Consider the following 6,796-nt stretch of genomic DNA (forward strand, 5'->3'; position numbering starts at 1 on the left):
TTAAACAAGTAAACAATGCCTGGTGTTATCTTTTGCAGAAGAACCAATTTAGTTTGCTTTCATTTCAAAAGCACTTAAGCTTTCCCAAAAGGATATATCTGGTGAATAAAATGGAAATCCAAGATGAAAACCTGCCAGGTCAGTTATCAGAGCATTTGATTTATTACTGACAGGCAGTTGACTTATACTCTGCATGTCTGCAAGTCACTGCATCATTGGTAGAGTTTCTTTTGAAATTACTTATGTATAGATACTGAATCACCTTATATGGCAGCTGGTTATAAAAGATCTAGGACTAAGAAACCATGCAATATTAGATTAGCAATATTGTTTTACAGGGACATTATTGCTGGGAACAAACAAAGACATTGAAGGACAAAGAACAATTTTATCCTAAACTACACGTTGGATTCCTATCCAATAAGTGTTTTCAGTGTCTACAGAGAGAATAAAATGTCTTTTCTCATAAGGCAGATCATTTGCTATAGTGACTTGTTTAAGCTTAGCTCTCACCTAACACTTAATATTATTTAGGTCCATCTTCTATTCCTCAAAGCACTGTGTTATGTACATTGAAAACTTGGGAGAAAGCAAAGGAGAAACTTTAAAGTGAAAAAGCATATGCAAACTTCCCTCCTCTCCTGCCTCACCAATTCTTTGCTGAGCTCTTTCTACTAAGCCTTAATTGGACTGATCAGTGTACTGTACTCTGAGAAGAAAAATGTCTTTAAAGTCATAACAAGTGGAATATAAGGTTCTATGTAGGGACAAGCTGAAGTTACCTGGTCACGGACATCCAAGACCAGGGAGGCAGAAAAGCTACGTAAAGAGAGAAGAGGGAGAAACGAGTTGAAATGTGACAGGTGGCGACTGAGCAGTTTGGGCGGTTTCCTTGAGAAGTGCAGAGGGGAGAACTCTGAAGGAGAAGAAGCCTGCGGTGTTGTATAAGCTGCACTCTCGCCTGTAGGCTGCTCTTGCCTCTTGGAATGCCAGTTAAAGCCCGTAATCCTTGCAATGCTTTTTGGAATTAGACTTATAACTTTTTCTTTCTGGATGTGATGTTTATTGAAATTGGTCATAGGGTGGATGCAAGGCAGTGCAAGTCTAGTTTTACTTGAGTCACATTTTCTTACCTTCCTAAGACTCGGTAGAAGAGTAGGCCCATCTTGGCAGAAATGCAAAGTATGCAGACTATGCTTGGTTTGTCCAGTGTCTCTTCCTCATCCTACCTCAGCACATTCACCTCCGTGCCACTGGCCCCTGAGCTGCTCACTTGGGTTGGCCCATGTTCTCCTTTCTGTCTACCAGAAGCGCCATGCCCTGAGTCCTGTTCCATTAGAGACACAATGTGAGTGGCCAGTTAAAGGATGAGCAACTTGTAGGAGGTGCAGTGGTTAAGAAGATGGGCTGTGGAGTCAGAGAGACGCAGGTTTGAATCGGCTCTGGCTCTTCCTAATCATATGAAATTGGAAAAGTTGCTTAGCCTCATGGAGCCATTGTTTTCTTCAGGTAAAAGAGAGTGAATATCTACCTCTTGGTAGTGGTGAAATAATTTTAAAAAACTGTGTGGTGGACATTATTGTTTTGGTCTCTCTAGCACCCATTCTCTCCTTCTGGTGACAGGTCTGTCCCTGGCTCAGTGTCACATGTCTATCCCAGGGAGTTTCCAGAGAGGAGCTAAGGAGAGGGTGGCCCTTATGTGCTGTAATCATGGTCCAGACTGCTGACAGCCCCATGTCCTGGGCTCTGGGGAGTGGCCAGGCTGAATGAATTAAACTGAAGACTCTCGTTTGGAGTCATATGACAGGTTAGGTTATTTAGGTCCATCCTCACACTGAAAAACAAATTAATAATACTGTAAAATATACTTTTTTGTTCTCTTAAAATCATGGAGGAGCCCAGCTGGTGTGGCTCAGTAGTTGAGTTTCAACCTATGAACCAGGAGGTCACGGTTTGGTTCCTGGTCAGGGCATATGCCTGGGTTTTGGGCTTGATCCCCAGTGTGGGATGTGCAGGAGGCAGCCAATCAATGATTCTCTCTCATCATTGATGTTTCTATCTCTCTCTCTCCCTCTTCCTTCCTCTCTGAAATCAATAAAAATATATCTTTAAAAAATCATGGAAGAGCTGACACAATAGTAAGATTACAATCTAACAGAAAGGGAACAAAGAGAAGCTGCTTAGACCCGTAGAGCATTTGCAAAACTGAGCTTCTGCTTTGATGGAATTAGCTGTACAGGGGACAGAAATCAATCCTAGGGCCCATCCATGTGGGGATATTGAATAGAAGACCAGTCTTCATAGTGCTAAGGTCCCAAAAGGCCTACCACCTCAGGGATGGTAACTTTACAACTACAAGCTAGCCTTCCTGCCAATTTGTACCTCCAAATTATATCACCTGAATAGCCCCAAAACCCGTCTAAAGTGGTCCTGGGCTGGTAAAGACTATGTGGTAAAAGCAAAAGAAAAACCTCACTAAAGAAATATTTTATTGTAAGCCCAAAAGACTTTCCACAAATGATTTTCCAGAAAAGATGTGGTGCTCACAATAAAAAATAACAAAGCACACAAGGAAACAAAGCAATATGGGTGAAACTACCAAATAATAGACAGGAGAAACAAAACAAGAGATCTGAGGTTTATTTATTTTTTTAATTTTAAAACTTTACTGTTGAAAGTATTATATATGTCCCCTTTCCCCCGCCCCGCCATTGATCTCCTCCAACCTGCCTCCACCCCCTACCCCAGGCTTTTATCACCCTATTGTCTGTGGGAGCTGAGATTTTAGAATTAATAAAATATTATTCTTTTAAAACTATATACCATGATGAGACAAGTAAAAGGCAGGCATGTAAACATCAGAAAACAAATTTCAAAAGACTGAATCCATATAGTGCATGTACTCAGACCACAGTGCAGTGAAGTTTACATTAAAATTTAAAAGGCAATAATACTATCGCTATATATTTGATGATTAAGAAATATATACTTATAAATTGAATAGAAAAGCTATGGGCATTAGAAAATATTTTAAGTGGATAATATTGAAAACACTACATTTAAAACTTGTAGGATATAATGAAAGTCAAACATAGAGGAAAATTTATAGTCTTAATAGCCATATAATTAAAAAAAGATAGACTGAAAATTAATGAGCCAAACATTCATCCCAAGAAGTAGAAAAGAAATAGCAAAATGAAGCCAAAGGAAGTAGAAGGGAGGAAAAAATGAATATGAGAATAGAAGTAAATAAAATACACAACAAACATATAATAGAATTCAACAAAGCCAAAAGATGATTCTTTTAAAATGCTAATATAGTTTATAAACCTCCAGTAAAACTTGTGAAGAAAACATTTCTGGGTCCATGTTGGGGCACAGAATCTATTTTTTAAGGAACTTCTATAGAAGAATGTGTTGCATAATCACATTCATGCTTGGAAGCCACTGACCTAAAAGAAATTTTTAGCAAGAAATAATTATTATTTTTTCTTTTTTTTTAATTTATTGGAGTGACATTGGTAATAAAATTATGTAGGTTTCAGGTATATAATTCTATAAGACATCATCTGTATATTGTATTGTATGTTCACCACCTCAAGTCAAGTCTCCTTCCATCACCATTTATCCTCCTTTTACCCTCTTCTACTTACCCCACTCCATCTGTCCCTCTGGTAATCACCATGCTATTATCTGTGTCTATGAGGGTTTTTTTTTTCCCTTAATCCCTTCACTGTCTTTCATCTAGCCCCTCAATTCCCCCTCCTCTGACAGTTTGTCAGTCTGTTCTCTGTAAGTCTATTTCTATTTTGTTTGTTAGTTTATTTTGTTCATTAGGTTTCACATATGGGTGAAATCATATGGTACTCATCTTTCTCTGACTGATTTACTTCATTTACCATACTTTCTAGGTCCATCCATATTGTTACAGAGGGTAAGAGTTCCTTCTTTTTTATGGCCAACTTGTATTCTATTGTGTAAATGTACCACAGCCTTTTGATTCACTCATCCCCACTGATGGACACTTGGGCTGCTTCCAAATTATATATGCCTTGCCACCATTGCCCTCAAAAGTTGTGATTGTCTAATCAACTTTATGAAAAGTTATGGTTCAAATAGAAGAGATATTTATAATAAAAAGGATGAAGCATAGGTGATAATTGTCTATTCTGCTTGGGTCCCTGTTGTCTCTTAACCTCTTACTCAGGTTATTCTTATTCTAGGGACTTCACAGATTTGAAAATGTATTAGTCAGCATGACTGGGCCATTCTCTAAGATTGTACCAGCTGCTTTTCAGAGAAGGCCCTCTAACTTGCTTAGATGCCCTGGAGCTTGGGCTGTAAGACCTTCCTGTGGGACTTCTAGTCTTCTGTTCTCATAAGTGGCAAAATTTGAAATTAGGCATTTTGTCTTTAGTATTATTGTTCTTCCTTAAAGTCTCAGTCTCTCCTCCCTATGGGCCCAGCCTCCTAGATGCCCTACACCTGCTGAATACCTTCTTTTTACATCCCAGTGTGTACTCCTGTATCCAATAATTCTGGGATTCTGGACTTCCTTTGATAGTTCCATTTCTAGAAGGATCCTGACTAATCTCAGCTAGCTGTGCTGACAAGCTAGTTTGTTTAAAGTGTTAATAACCAAAATGATTTAGGGGTTACCTCTTTGGGGCTAGCAACTACTCAGCATCTTAGGAAAGGAAGTTGGTCTGGAACTATCCAAAGCTTTATTTGGATCTTAAAAAGAATATATTAAATGAAACGTTTCATATTTTTAGACACTCATGGATAGTGAATCTTCTGAGGAGTAAGGCTAGAAATGTTTTATTTGCCATATTCAAGAGTGACTACAAATCTAATGAAGTTTAAAGAAACCATTTCAGTGGTTTTAAGAACCAGAAATGCATAATGATTTATTTTCTTGTTTAAAATCAGTATTTTGGGGTTATATAATCTTAGTTCATACAATTTTCAGTCTGATATGTAAAATGAACACCACTTACCAAGTATATGATATAGATACAAATATGACAAAAATATGGATCTAAGAAAAATTTGAAGGTTAGCATAAGTGAATAAAATAGCAAGTATTTTGCAAGACCGCTCAAGTTAGTGATAGTAATGGATTTACTCTCATACAAAATCATACTGTTGCCTCCAGACTTTGGGGTTGGCAAAAATGACCTTGGAGGGTCAAAGTCAATATGTATGCATTGCCCCTGAGGGCTCCTGGACTGTGAGAGGGGGCAGGCCGGGCTGAGGGATCCCCCCTCCAGTGACACTTCTCTTAATTCCAAATAAGGGTTAAAAGTGCTAGGTATATTTAGTTAACACTTTTGGGTATTTTATTTATTAAATTAATCGAAAGGGGAATACAGTAATGTAATTTCATGAATGAGAAATGGTAACACAGAAAGGCAGAGTGACTTTGCTGTGGTCACAAAGGAAGATGGTGGCACATTTCCAATATGTTTGATCTGTTTCTTCCTGCTAGGCTGCGCTTCATTTAAACAGCTAAAGCACAGCAAACTCTGGCATTTGCTCACATAATTTTTTCTTTTTCAAAAATGGTGAAAAAGCACTCACTGAAGTATTAAAGTTGGGCAGTGATGCCAGATGTGAGCAGATGGCAGACTGTGTGTGAACAGCCTTGACTCCTTATCGCAAGGTCATTAGAAGGCTGTGGGGTATTTATTGGACATTATATTCCAGTCTGTGAGCTCTCGAGGCACAGTAGGAGGGAAGAGCCTCCCTGCCTCCCCAGGGGAACTTGGGATAGGAGAATATATATGTTTCTGTAGGTCAATGAGGGAACTGAAAATAAAAGATAGTTGGTACTGACACTTGCATTCTCTATTACTTGCTTGCAGATTCACGTGTATACAAGGGGAGGGAATACAGTATTGTTCATTGTAACGCTTTTATAACAGGGAATAGAGGAAACAAGCTTGCTGTCCATCAGTAGGACTGAAGATAATTGCAATTTATTCATTAAATGGGAAACCTTAAGGCAGTTAAAGGACATGAACTAGATCTACAAGAATTATTAAATCTAAAAAGCATAATGTGGGAAGAAATAAAAGGAAATGGAAGTCATTGGTGACTATTGACACCATCAATGGTAACCTGTTTTGGCTGTGTGGTCCTAATCAAAACAAGATAGAGACTTTTCAAGAAAATCTGCATCTCTGAAGTCTTTGATTTGATATTTTCTAATGGATCTCTCTACAGCAAAATAATCTGCAACTGATGTTAGAGTAATTGGTTTCTCTTTTCCTCTTTACTGTTAATTCTGCCAACTCTGATAAAGCCTACATACAGAATTCGCACAAAGATGTGGCACTGGATTATATACCTTTTGTGTCTTTAAAAGAAAAATTATATGTAAACCCTACATTAAGATACACATTTTAATTAGACTTTTAAGCTTTTAAATTGATTTTCAATAGTACATGTAAATAATTCAAACATCAAAAAGTATAAAAGGGTATATAGAAAAGTTTGCCCCAATCTGTTGTCTATCTACTTACTTCTCACCCTTCCAACAGATAAATACTATTATTATTTTTGTGTTATGATAGATTTTTAAACCATTAAGATATGTGTGGTAGCTATGGTATCATAGTAATTAATTTATTAAGAAAGATGAGTTAGGGGTTGGACGTAAGCTTGCATAGGTCAGGTGTAGTTGATATCTGTTTTCCTTACGTAATCATTACTAACACATTATTTCAGTCTCAAAAATACCCTGATGTGGAAGATATATTAATGTGCTCCCCCTAATTAGGTACATGAAAGT

The sequence above is a fragment of the Cnephaeus nilssonii genome, assembly GCF_951640355.1.
Source record: "Cnephaeus nilssonii genome assembly, chromosome: 9".
NCBI lineage: Eukaryota > Metazoa > Chordata > Mammalia > Chiroptera > Vespertilionidae > Cnephaeus > Cnephaeus nilssonii.